The sequence below is a fragment of the Schistocerca serialis genome, chromosome 1 (assembly GCF_023864345.2).
Source record: "Schistocerca serialis cubense isolate TAMUIC-IGC-003099 chromosome 1, iqSchSeri2.2, whole genome shotgun sequence".
NCBI classification, from domain to species: Eukaryota; Metazoa; Arthropoda; class Insecta; order Orthoptera; family Acrididae; genus Schistocerca; species Schistocerca serialis.
Window position 1 is genome coordinate 939,434,371 of NC_064638.1, and position 14,517 is coordinate 939,448,887.

Below are 14,517 nucleotides of genomic sequence, written 5' to 3' on the forward strand. Positions count from 1 at the left end.
CGCCGCAGTGTATTCAGCTTCAGTGCTAGTATTTTAAAAAAAATGTAATCGGTAATACAGTTTTGCGATGTAGTGATAATAGTAACGATCTTTTACACACAGTTTAGTTTAATGACCGAAACACAATCGAACCCTTCCGTTTCTATCGCTCAAACAATTTCGTGTTACATCTCAGAAGGTAATCATGTCCAGTTTAGGAACCAATGATGTTGAACGAAGAACAACTTTTGGTAACTGAGAATTTTGAAACGAGCTTCATGGTTCATGTTCATTGTACCTTGAAGGTGTGAGCCCAAGACATGGTATGCAAACGACTCGCGAAACATGATAGACCCATCTAAGGCCTGAACTACACACTCCACAAATTTCCGGTTAAACACCTCATCGGGGGATGCCGTGCATCATGTGATATGAGGCAAAATGGTGGAACACACTAGATTCCTTCAGTCAGCTATTATCCAGTTCCTATGTACTTTGACTACTGAAAAAGTACAGCTGTAAACAATGACCTTCGGAGAGGCATAAGACTGTCGGAGACTGGTCAACAGGGATCTGCATTCAGTAGCAGCAGCAGTTCGTGTCGGATGTGAAACAGACTGCCATAGACAAGGCGTGGCACTCGTTTCCGGCCCCTTCTTACGATAATGTTCCTAAGCCGCGTTACATGGCTATGGTGGTACTCCATTCATTGTACACTGGACATAAGACCGCGTTGATACACCTAAAAATTGGGCAGCCGCATTCACGCAGCGGCCAAGGGTACGTCCAAACACATTAATTCCTTTTTGCCATTCTGTTACGTCGGCCCATTCTGTTACGTCAATCCACGTTAATGCGCTTATTTCGTACAACTGACTGGAACTTAATGCACCATTTCAGTGACGGTACGTACGTCAGTGGTGGAGGGTACGTGACCTCCTGGTACTAGTTCTGCGTCATCCACTGCGTTCCAATTCAAGTGTGATATTTTAAGGAGTAACTTGTATTTTGTCCGATGAATTTACCTAATTTACCTGCACTAAAAAGCTTTGCAAGAATGACACGGTAACGTTAATATCAAGGCTGCAAGTTCTGAGGCGCTAAACAGTCTTTAAATAGCAGTCGACTACAATTTTCCAGTAGCATGGGCCTCCAGTTTCTGGATATTTATTTTAGCGAGAAGTTGGTTTTCAGTGAAAAGTAAGCAATTTTTCACTCTACTTTTCCTTTCAGTTGATATGGAATACCGCTAAAATTCTTCCATTTCTTTAAAATAGTTCATAGGTGTTTTTGGTAAATATAAAACTTGCCAATGATAATCAGAAGTAAAACTACCCAACTGCGAAATGTCACTTGTAAAAGAACTGTAGAGTGACATCATGAAAAATTTGCTGCGCTGGCACTGTGTCATATTTGAACATCATCTACGTGTTGAATTAGACAGCGAGAAACTACTGACGAAACTTTTCTTTTACGTTATCTCTGTTTGTGTTTGGCATTGGGCTACTTCTGTTGGAACAGATGAAGATAGTAGCTAGGAAGACTCAAGCCTATTTGGACAATTAATGTTGCTAACATTGCCGACTGGATAAGATGTTGGTGCACATGCATTACTCCTGTCCTCTTCCAACGTTTCACTAAGTGAATACCTGCATCGTACGGATAGGTGTTTGTGTGTTGAGCTCTTCACTGGCAAGGGTAAGTATGCTTTTGGATAGGAGGAGGCTGAAATACTACTCTTATCGGTAAGTACCAGTGGGGGCCAGCTATCTGTTTCACATGTCCTTATTTCATGAGGTAGGGTAAAACAGTTTCGTAATCGTTTCGTAATCGACACAAACCACTGGCGCAAGTTTTGTTGATCAGGAACATAGCACCACCACACGTCCTCCCTCATACAAGCGAGACCGAAAATTTCTTCCATCACAACGATTCTGACCAACTACCTCCGTATCAGGTATTGTAAAGTCTGTCCTGAATTACTTTATGACTGACATTTCGTCAGGAACATCTGGAGGCTCGGAGAACAGTTATCAAATCCCATGGGGGACACACACGTAATGTTACATTTCACTCAACTCGCTCAAACTGGCAAATATTTGACGTACAAAGATGGAACTGGTGTCATTGAGTTCTGAGAGCGGTAAAAAATTTTAAGGCGATATAAGGAAACTTGACGAAAATGCACTTCATAAGAACATTACCGAGTATTCAACATTAGAGAAACTTTTTTCTTATTGATCTTAGGTGAATACATTCTGGAAACGAGATCCAAAGAACACGTCACATTTTCATTTCCTCTAACACGAGATAATTTCAGCGAAATGCGACTCATGGTACAGCCCTCGCGTATGGTAGCTTCAGCTGTTGCCCGTTTGTCTTGCTAGGTTTATAATTAACCTGTTATGTTTTCTGAAAAGTTTCTACTTACTTGTAACATGACAAAAAATGCCTTTTAATCGAAGTGACAAAACTTACGTTATCGGTTTAGAAAAAGAATAACATTACAAAACACACTACCTCAGTACTGAAACAACTATAGTGGGGAGAGAGGGATTTCTGTGAGGGTAGGACTGAGTTCGTGAGTTGAACTTCGCTTGTACTCTGTTGCTGATATGGTTGTTATTGTGGTTTTCAGTCCGAAGACTGTCTTGATGCAAAAAATGGTTCAAATGGCTCTGAGCACTACGGGACTTAACATCTGTGGTCATCAGTCCCCTAGAACTTAGAGCTACTTAAACCTAACTAACCTAAGGACACCACACACATCCATGCCCGAGGTAGGATTCGAACCTGCGACCGTAGCGGTCACGCGGTTCCAGACTGAAGCGCCTAGAACCGCACGGCCACACCGGCCGGCTGTCTTGATGCACCTCTCTATTCTATTCTATCCTGTGTAACTCTCTTCATCTCCGAATAACGACTGCAACGTTTATCCTTCTGAATCTGCTTACTGTACCCATCTCTTGGTCTCCCTCTATGTTCTATATCCGCCCTCCACATACACACAATCACACACATACACACACACACACACACACACACACACACACACACACACACACACACTTCCCTCCAGTATTACAATGATTATTCCTTGAGGTCTCAGAATGTTTCCTGTCAACCGATACCTCCTTTCTGTCTTTTAGTCAAGCTGTGTCACATATTTCTTGTCTCCCCAGTTCCATTCCATACCTCCTTATTAATCACACTGTCTACGAATCTTATCTTCGGCATTATGCTGTAGCACCGCATTTTAAAAGCATCTACTCTCTTTCTTTCTGAACTCTTTATCGTCCTTACATGACTACACTCCAGACAAATACCTTCAGAAAAGACTTCCTAACCTTTAATCTGGATTCTATGTAAACAAATTTCTCTTCTTCAAAAACACTTTTCTTGCCATTGCCAGTCTACATTTTATATCCTTTGTAGTTCGGCTGTCTGTTATTTAGCTGCGCACGTCTACTAATTTTAGAGTTTTGTTTCCTTATCGAATTCCCTCGGCATCGCCTGATTTAAAGCCTTCCTATTAATAGTCAAAACTTACGTGAACGACGTTTTGCTTTGCAGATACTTAAATTGCATACAGCAAACTTTCAGCTGAATCTGAGTATGCATCCTTTTGTGATGGCAACGGAAAAACCGTTCATACGAGTTCGCGGCTCTTGTCGCTGTTGCAGGTACAGGATGACGCAAAATAGGTGTTAGAAAGTTTTTGTCTACTGCAACATGATATTGAGTGGTACATTATTTTAATCAAATTTATGCTATAGCAACAGGCCTGAAATTTGATACAGAGGGCAGCAGCATTGAGTTTGTAGAGACTTCAACTTAATTCTGTAATGACGTACTGGAAACTGCAGTATCAACCTCCTGGAGCGTTGCAGATGCATCTTTGAAAACGCTGTCCTTCAGATAAGCGCATGAGATACATTCAGGCAAGATGAGATCGGAACTATGTGCGGGCCATTTCACACTATTTCCAGTGGATGCTAATGTGTCAGGGTAACTATATAACGTCAGAACGTCTCCTGAAAGAAATCTAAGACATCTGCAGTACGGCGCCGGCCGCGGTGGTCTCGCGGTTCTAGGCGCGCAGTCCGGAACCGTGCGACTGCTACGGTGGCAGGTTCGAATCCTGCCTCGGGCATGGATGTGTGTGATGTCTTTAGGTTAGTTAGGTTTAAGTAGTTCTAAGTTCTATGGGACTGATGACCACAGCTGTTAAGTCCCATAGTGCTCAGAGCCATTGCAGTACGGCGCGGACGTGTTCCATCCTTCATGAACCAATAGTGTCGGAGCATTCGGCCTCGTCGTGCAGTCTGTACAAATTCATGTTTGATTGCCTGTCTCTCTTTATCCGCTGTGCCAGGACCGCCAGTAAAAATGGGCTCCATTTTGCACACACTGCACACCGGACAGTGACTTTTTGCGGATAAGGTGGAGCTGTTTGTTGACATACCCCTGGAGGTAGAAATGTGCCTTCTCACTAATCCAGATCTGATCCGTATCAACACCTCCACTTCAAAAGGCCTCAATCGTCTCAGTTCCAAAACAATACCACCACTCCACATCCCTGTGCTTCAAATGTTGGCACTGTTGGATTTTGTGAGGGACAAGGTTAGTTTCTCTTTCATTATCCTCTGGAGAGACCATCGTGACGTTCTGAGTTGCCGAGCTGCTTGTCTTGTTGACGTTGTGGGCTCCTCACTGAATAACTCCCCAAGGTTACAACTGAGGCTGGTCGTCCTGACTGGCCCTACCTGGAGTCATGTACGGATCCAGCGTTTTCAAAACATTTCATCAGCCTGTTAGAAACGGGGAAAGCTTCACACAATTTTTTTGTGAAAGCATGCTTAAATTTTGTCATCGCACTCTGGCTTCAGTTCTGTAGTGTAATCTTTTGTTCTTAGACCAGATTCAAATGGTTCAGATGGCTTTAAGCGCTATGGGACTTAACATCTGAGGTCATCAGTCCCCTAGACTTAGAACTACTTAAACCTAACTAACCTAAGGACATCACACACATCCATGCCCGAGGCAGGATTCGAACCTGCAACCGTAGCAGCAGCGTGATTCCGCACTGAAGCACGTAGAAACGCTCGGCCACAGCCGCCGGCCTCTTAGACCCGATGTGCAGTCCAAGTGCATCTGACAGCAACGATACGTACAGAATTTGTATAAAATGTCTTTACGATCAAAAGAAGCTGTTCCAATGTTATTGCTTCCATGCTGAAATGTGAACTGAGACATCGCTGAGAGAACGCCAGAATTTTCAGTACAACATATCAGAAGGAGAATCGTTGATGGCACACATGTAAAGGCAAATGGAAAAATACTTTCTTCCACGTATTTTGCGCCTCCCTACACTTGGAGTAACACTTACTGTCGTTGTTTAATAGTGTTATCATTTGCTATAACGATTTTTTTAAAGAAATTTAATTCCGTCACGTTTTTTCTATGATGTGTTGCGTTTGACTGACTGCTTTCTTCCAGCATTCAGCGGTGACTTTAGTAACAGCTTCGTTGATGAGTGCTTCGAATCTTTTTTTTATTATTGCTGTCAGCCTTTAATTTCGATCAGTATCAATTTAACTGGCTTGAATGGTAGAGACACGGTGGCAGCCTAGTGATATGCCTGTATTTTCTTTTTTTTTGACAAGTTGTAGATGTGGTGTACAAGGACGGCGGTTTATTATTTAGATCCATAAGCTCCACGTTTTAAGTCTATCAGTTTAGACGGCGTTTTGATAACAACAACGTATTTCTTGGGAGCGTTATCAAGAATAACAATTGTTGACGCTGCAGGCACAAACCGACCAAAAATTACTCTCTATTCACCTAGTACGGCAACCACCTTGTCAAGATAGCAACGTCGAACATTTCCACTGCATAACATTTGACGAAGTAGCTTCTGGCGTCGTTCAGAATCACACTACATACAACAGAAAAGGAAGTAAGAGTAAAACCGTTTGGCATGAGTAGCTGGAAGAACCCGAAGAGCAGGTTCAGCCGCTTAATTACAAAGGCTTCTGCTATCTCTGCGACAGGCACTTGTCGTTCGTGAAGTATGAGAGCTGTGTGTGGAAGTGTACTTGTCAAGTGTAGATGACTGTAATTGTCTGTTTAGGGTAGTGTTGTGTTCGTGTTGGAGATGATGAGAGGAGGGAAAGGGAGAAACTCGGTGCCAGCAGGTAGGCCACCCCTCTTGAGGAGATCCAACGGGGACGCCGATCTTATTGTCCCCAGCTGACATCTGGCGGACAGGTCACCACGAGGTGTCGCACGCCCTCAGCTCACGTGACAGTCAGGAGCAATTTGGAAAGACTGGTGATCAGCGACTTGACGCCGCCGTCTCTCCTGTCCCCTCTGCGTTAAAAACAACGAAACCTTGTCTCGAAACCTGGCAGATAATCCAAAGAGATTCTTGTCGTATGTGAAGTATGTTAGCGGCAAGAAACAATCAATGCCTTCTCTGCGCCATAGCAATGGAGATACTATCGCAGACAGTGCTGCCAAAGCAGGGTTACTAAACACAGCTTTCCGGAATGCCTTCACAAAAGAAGACGAAGTAAATATTCCAGAATTCGAATCGAGAACAGTAACGTACAAGTAGATATCCTTGGAGTAGTGAAGAAACTTAAATCACTTAATAAAAACAAGTCTTCTGGTCCAGACTGTAAAGGTTCTTTTCGGAGTATGCTGATGCATTAGCTCCACACTTAACAGTCATACAACCGTTCGTTCGACGAAAGATCCGTACCCAAAGACTGGAAAGTTGCACAGGTCACACCAATATTCAAGAAATGTAGTAGAAATAATCCACTAAATTACAGGCCCATATTGTTAACGTCGATATTCAACAGGATTTTGGAACAATCCAAACCGTCGTCTTCGGTTGTTTGCAGATGACGCTGTCGTTTATCGACTAATAAAGTCATCAGAAGTAAAAAACAAACTGCAAAACTATTTAGAAAACATATCTGAATGGTGCGAGAAGTGGCAATTGACCCCAAATAACGAAAAGTGTGAGGTCATCCATATGAGTGCTAAAAGGAACTCGCTAAACTTTGGTTACTCGATAAATCAGTCTAATCAAAAAGCCGTAAATTCAACTAAATACCTAGGTTTAAATGATGACTAACTGAAACCCTCAGCTGCCGACAGGTGTTGTTGATATACCTCGATGTGGACAGCTGAAAATGTGTGCGCCGACCGGGACTCCAACCCGGAATCTCCCACTTACTCTTCATATATATAGTTAAAGGCTACCCAGCCATTGACCTTCGTCTGTGCGAATGCGCACAGGTTGCCCAACCTCTTACGGGAATCGCCAAAGCGTGCGCGAGTAATGAGTGGATGGGCAAATGTCTATAAGGTACATTACATATGTAGAATTGTGGACAGTTGGGAATGTGAGTCTCACGGGAAGCGTGCAAGGGATACGTCCCTGCAGTCGCGCTATTCATCTGTGTCCTCGGTGGCTCAGATGGATTCCCACGCCCGGGTTCCCGGGTTCGATTCCCAGCGGGGTCAGGGATTTTCTCTGCCTCGTGATGACTGGGTGTTGTGTGATGTCCTTAGGTTAGTTAGGTTTAAGTATTTAAAAAAGCCTCACGTCGTGCTCGACAGCCGCCGACGCCGACAGCAGCCTTGTATTGCCAGGTGGTAGGGTCGTCATGACTCAGGTGGCGGTTACAGAAGCCTTTGCGGATCACTATCGCCGGTTTTACGACGAGGTGAATACAGAGGAATCGGACGATCACGACATACTGCAGCACGTGTCGCACACCCTCGACAATGCAGCAGCGGCGACGCTGTTAGCTGAACTTACACGGGACGACATCGAGGACGCGCTTAACAAGGGTGCCCTCAACAAATCTCCCGGGTCAGACGGACTGCCGCTCGAGTTTTATCGGACTTTCCGCGATCTAATGATGCCCCGATGGATCATCATGTACCAAGAACTGATGACCCCCGGTTCCCACGTGCCACCAGCATTCGTGGAAGGGCTCCTTATACCGATACACAAGCCTCCCAGAGGTCGGACGGTCGAGGACTACAGGCCAATTACAATGCTGAACTCGGACTATAAAATCTTCGCCCGACTACTCGCCAGCCGCATAAAGAAGGTTCTGCCCCTACTCCTCTCAATGGAGCAAACGACACAGGGCGGAGTGGCCAACATGCAAACGGCAACCAGCGAATGCAGGGATTCAATAGCCATCGCCACACCCTGTCGCCTTCGAGCTGCTCTGATCTCCATTGATTTCGACCACGCCTTCGACAGAGTTCGCCACAAGTTCCTTCTGACCGTTATGGCCCGCATGGGCTTCCCGCCTGACTTTCTCGACATCTTTCAGCGCCTTTTCGATGGAGCTGCGTCCCATGTACTGCTGAATGGACGGATTGCGGGTCACTTTCCGATCCGACGGTCAGTTCGCCAAGGTTGCCCACTCTCCATGATCCCTTACGCGATCGCACTCGAACCACTTGTCGGAGGGTTGAAACACAGGCTCTCGGGCATGTCATTGAGGGATCACACCTTTCACTGCAGGATATATGCTGATGACCTTCTATTACTTGTCCGCTCTGGTGACGAGCTACGCTCGGTGATACAATGGATCAGTCACTATGGATTGGCAGCGGGCAGCCTCATGAATGTGGCCAAGTCGGCAGCGATGCCCATTGGGAGAGGTCTACAGGAGGACGTTTTAGCCCCACTCCCACTAGTCAACAAGATCCGGTTCTTGGGCATAACATTTACACAGGATGTGCGCCGCACGGCTGCCACGAACTACGCACGATTACTACAGGCAATACGCACAGAAGTTCGCCTGAACCTACTTCGACGGATGGACCTCCTACAGCGTGTGGAATACCTCAACCTTCACGTGGCAACTAAGATGATCCACATGGCCCAGGTCCTACCGATATCGACAGCGATGGCCCACAGACTGCAAGCAGCGTTTGAATGTTACCTTACCGCCGGACACCTATTCAAAGTCCGCTACGAAACACTCACCCTCCCTCCGCATGATGGCGGACTAGGACTTATAAATGTACGAGCGAGAGCTACAGCGTTATACTTGTGCACAATGATGAAATTGTGAACCCACAAAGATGCTTCCCTTACGGGACGTCTGTTAGAGGAATTGCTACCGGCGTCTCTTCTGCCACCTGTCACGGTTGCGCACATTACACCCTCACTCTCGCACCTCTCGGCTTGTATTCTTGAGTATAGTTACGTGTACCCAGACCTTCCCAACACTCGCACTCCCAGGGCGGGAGACGTTTACAGGCTGCTGCTGAGGTCCATCCCTCGCAATGTGATTGAGAGGAAGAGCCCTACGACCCTATGGCCGGCAGTGTGGAGAGCGGTCCAGAAGCCATTCCTCCCCACGCGGGTACGAGCCGCGTGGTACCAGGTGGTGAACGGGAAGGTTGTAACACGACAAAGGCTGCACGCTATTGGGATGACGGATTCCCCCCTTTGCCCACGTTGTCACCTCGTGGATACTGTCGAACACCGTTTAACATGTGGACCGGCGTTAGAGATATGGTTGCTACTGCAGAAGATCCTCGCCTGCTACCTACGTATAGCGTCTCGTACAATTGAGCCACGGCTCCTCCATTGTCCAGAGGATACTTATTTCCCACCTGCGAAGACTCACGCTCTCACATGGTTTAAAGGCATGTCCATATACTACCTCTTTCGGGATGACGAGAAGATGGTACTTGATTACTGGCAATTTCTCCAGGACAGTCATAGCACACTTGAGTGTACCCCCAGATACCGACAAGTATTTGCGAACTGTTTACGCAGTGTCTTCGATAGCCCCCCCACACAGTTGGGGGGTACCGGGCAGAGGACGACCGCCGTCTAGAGCTCCAAAGGCTGCGAAAGGTTGTACCAATTTGGAACATGGAATCTGTACGCAGATGGGCCATGCACATGGAATGGCGAGCGGGATTTGGTTACATTTTTCTTTCTTTATTCTCTATCAACACACTATTGGTTTCAAATTCTATTTTATAGTTTAGGAGGAACTCTTTTTCTGTTGTTGCTACGGATGTACATTCTAATTTTGTTTGTCGTAACTGAAAGACGCCTTTTTCCATATTACAAACAAAAAAAAAGTTGGCAGAGAAATAATTTACAATTAAAAAAATAAAAAAAACAATAAAAAAGTAAAAAAATAAAAAATTATATAAGAAGTACACTGAACTCGCATTCGGGAGGATGACGGTTCATACCCGCGTCCGGCAAAAAAAAAGTGGGCAGCATGACAAAATGTCTTTAAAAAAGAAGAAAAAAAAGGGGTAGCGTCTAAAAAAATGGTTAGCAATTCTGCCTAGGAAACAAGAAGACATGGGTTCGAGTCCCGGCCGCAGCACAAATTTTAATTCATTTCGTCTGCTTCGATCATTATTGTAGGTTTAAAAAAAAAAAAAGATGGATAGAGCGTCTGCCATGTAAGTAGGAGATCCCGGGTTCGAGTCCCGGTCGGGGCACACATTTTCAGCTGTCCACATCGAGGTATATCGACAACACCTGTCGGCAGCTGAGGGTTTCAGTTAGTCATCATTTATTCCAGGGAAAAGCTGCACGGTCATCAACAGTATTCTGTTCTTTCGAGAACAGTTATTGTCTTCATATAAATACCTAGGTATTACAATTAAGAGCAACTTATATTGGAAGGAAGACACACAAAATGTTGCGGGGAAGGCTTTTTTAGTTGCGACGGAAACTTCTCACGAAATTCCAATCACTAACTTTCTCCTCCGAATGCGAAAATGTTTTGTTGACACCGACCTACATAGGGAGGGACGATCACCACGATAAAATAAGGGAAATCAGAGCTCGTACGGAAAGATATAGGTGTTCATTCTTTCCGCGCGCGATACGAGATTGGAATAATAGAGAATTGTGAAGGTGGTTCTATGAACCCTCTGCCAGGCACTTAAATGTGATTTGCAGAGTATCCATGTAGATGTAGGAAAGCTGTGGACAGCACCCTGCGTACTCGAACGGTGACCTATCCAAGTACTGGCCACGCCCGACGATGCTTAACTTCGGTGATCTGACAGGAACCAGTGTACCATGCTCGGTACAGATCAAGATAAATAAACAAATAACATATGAAGTACGAACACCATAACAATAGAAAACGACAGGTAGTGATGCAAAAGTAATAACTTGTGAAAAATTAACCCCGCAGCTGTAGGAAATGAAAATATAAAACAAAGAAGAAATCAATGCGCAACGGACGATCCCACAGGAAACAGCAGTATACGGTAAACGGCAAGTGTTGTAGTGGTTTGGCGAACGTGGTTAGTCGCTGCAACCACAGATCTCGTGCAATTGCTTGAACCCATGTCGTGACTGCTTCGTGAGCCTCATCCGACGATATCCTTAAGAGTTATAAATTCTAAATTAGCTTTGAACAGAATAGAGTGTACGTTAATGGTAAGGAGCTGGATGGTTTATGTATCGATTTGAGGAGCACATGGTTGGTGCTGTACTGTGTTTTCTTCTTTTGATCGTGTGGTATGAATGCCCGTGAGCCCCAAAAGGTAAAAAATTTTGGGAAATTTGTGGTAAGTTCCTATGGGACCAAACTGCTGAGGTCATCGGTTCCTAGGCTTACATACTACGCAAACTAACTTAAATTAACTTACGCTAAGGACAACACACACTCATGCCTGAGGGAGGACTCGAACCTCCGACGGGGCGTGCCGCAAGACGGCTATCCCACGCGGCCCCAAAAGATAGGTTCGGCCGCCAAGTCGGAAGAGGATTCTTCTTCCGCCGTACACTATGGCCCTTTTCCTTGTGGATATATGGCAGTTGTATCATATGTATATTTGCGTAGAGTAGGTGATTGGAATAGGCAAGTGTATATTATAGTGTGGATTGTGTGTTGTGCGCTGACGAACTCCTTCCGAAGAGCAGCAAGGGAACCGCTGAGTTAGCGTCATCGTCCGACAGACGGATCATTATCAACAGCGTCATAGGCCCTTACTTCAGGAGACACTGCCGAGAGTTACTGATCGTTTCGCTCCCTATGCTTTACGCTCAAGGAAAGTGTTCTTGTTAACACTGTCAAAAGCGCTCTCTAAATCTACAAACGCTGTAAACGTAGATTTGCCTCTCCTTGACCTGTCTTCTGAGATAAATCGTAGCGTCTATATCGCCTCGCGTATCCCTGCATTTCTCCGTAATCTAAACGGGTCTTCCCGTACATCGGCTTCTACCAGTTTTTCCATTCTTCTGCAAAGAATTTTTGTCAGTATTATGCAACCATGACTTATTAAACTGATAGTTCGGAAGTTTTGACACCTGACAGGAATTTCTTTTCTTGCAGTTGTAGTTGTCCACAAATCTACATTTACATCTACATTTATACTCCGCAAGCCACCCAATGGTGTGTGGCGGAGGGCACTTTACGTGCCACTGTCATTACCTCCCTTTCCTGTTCCAGTCGCGTATGGTTCGCGGGAAGAACGACTGCCGGAAAGCCTCCGTGGGCACTCGAATCTCTCTAATTTTACATTCGTGATCTCTTCGGGAGGTATAAGTAGGGGGAAGCAATATATTCGATACCTCATCCAGAAACGCACATTCTCGAAACCTGGACAGCAAGCTACACCGCGATGCAGAGCGCCTCTCTTGCAGAGTCTGCCACTTGAATTGGCTAAATATCTCCGTAACGCTATCACGCTTACCAAACAGCCCTGTGACGAAACGCGCCTCTCTTCTTTGGATCTTCTCTATCTCCTTTGTCAACCGGACCTGGTATGGATCCCACACTGATGAGCAATACTCGATTATAGGTAGAATGAGTGTTTTGTAAGCCACCTCCTTTGTTGATGGACTACGTTTTCTAAGGACTCTCCCAATGAATCGCAACCTGGTACCCGCCTTACCAACAATTAATTTTATATGATCATTCTACTTCAAATCGTTCCTCACGCATACTCCCAGATATTTTACAGAAGTACCAGTGTTTGTTCCGCTATCATGTAATCATACAATAAAGGATCCTTCTTTCTATGTATTCGCAGTACATTAGATTTGTCTATGTTAAGGGTCAGTTGCCACTCCCTGCACCAAGTGCCTATCCGCTGCAGATCTTCCTGCATTTCGTTGCAATTTTCTAATGCAGCAACTTGTCTGTATACTACAGCATCATCCGCGAAAAGCCGCATGGAACTTCCGACACTATCTACTAGGTCATTTATATATTTTGTGAAAAGCAATGGTCCTATAACACTCCTTTGTGGCACGCCAGAGGTTACTTTAGCGTCTGTAGACGTCTCGCGCCGGCCGAAGTGGCCGTGCGGTTCTAGGCGCTGCAGTCTGGAACCGCGAGACCACTACGATCGCAGGTTCGGATCCTGCTTCGGGCAAGGATGTGTGTGATGTCCTTAGGTTAGTTAGGTTTAACTAGTTCTAAGTTCTAGGGGACTAACGACCTCAGAAGTTGAGTCCCATAGTGCTCAGAGCCATTTGAACCATTTGTAGACGTCTCGCCATTGAGAGCAACGTGCTCTGTTCTGTTTGCTAAAAACTCTTCAATCCAGCCACACAGCTGGTCTGATATCCCGTAGGCTCTTACTTTGTTTATCAGGCGACAGTGCGGAACTGTACAGAACGCCTTCCGGAAGTCAAGGAAAATGGCATCTACCTGGGAGCCTGTATCTAATATTTTCTGGGTCTCATGAACAAATAAATCGAGTTGGGTCTCACACGATCGCTGTTTCCGGAATCGATGTTGATTCCTACAGAGTAGATTCTGGGTTTCCAGAAACGAAATGATACGCGAGCAAAAAACATGTTCTAAAATTCTACAACAGATCGACGTCATAGATATAGGTCTATAGTTTTGCGCATCTGCTCGATGACCCTTCTTGAAGACTGGGACTACCTGTGCCCTTTTCCAATCATTTGGAACCTTCCGTTCCTCCAGAGACTTGCGGCACACGTCTGTCAGAAGGGGGGCAAGTTCTTTCGCTTACTCTGTGTAGAATCGAATTGGTATCCCGTCAGGTCCAGTGGATGTAGTGATTGTTCAACAGTATAAGAGAAAAGCGGGGAAAGCTGACTGCATTTCTCCGATTATTACACAACAAATGGCTGGCTGCTCTGATAGAGCAACGTGAAATGATCGAGGCGCTGTTTCCACGACCGGCTGAGCAGCGCAGTGGAGCGCGCGCGCGCGCGCGCGCGCGAAGTCGTGCGTGGAGCGGCAGACCAGAGCGGCGCGCAGTGACACGGGTTTCCTGGACCGGGGTCCCGCCCGGCTTGCTTCCTCATTACCCCCGGCTTCCTGTCCCGGGCACAGCAAGCGCCGCACACTGCTCACAGGAATGCCCCACTCTCCCTCTCTCTCTGCTGCTGTTACTGTGGGGCCAACCTGCCTCCGCAGCAGAGGTTGCCAAAGCCGTCGCCACACGGACCGTATATTCGACGGTTGCTGAGTTTGTGACGTCATAGCTTGGAAAGAAGCACACTGGGGAGTCTTTCCGAGC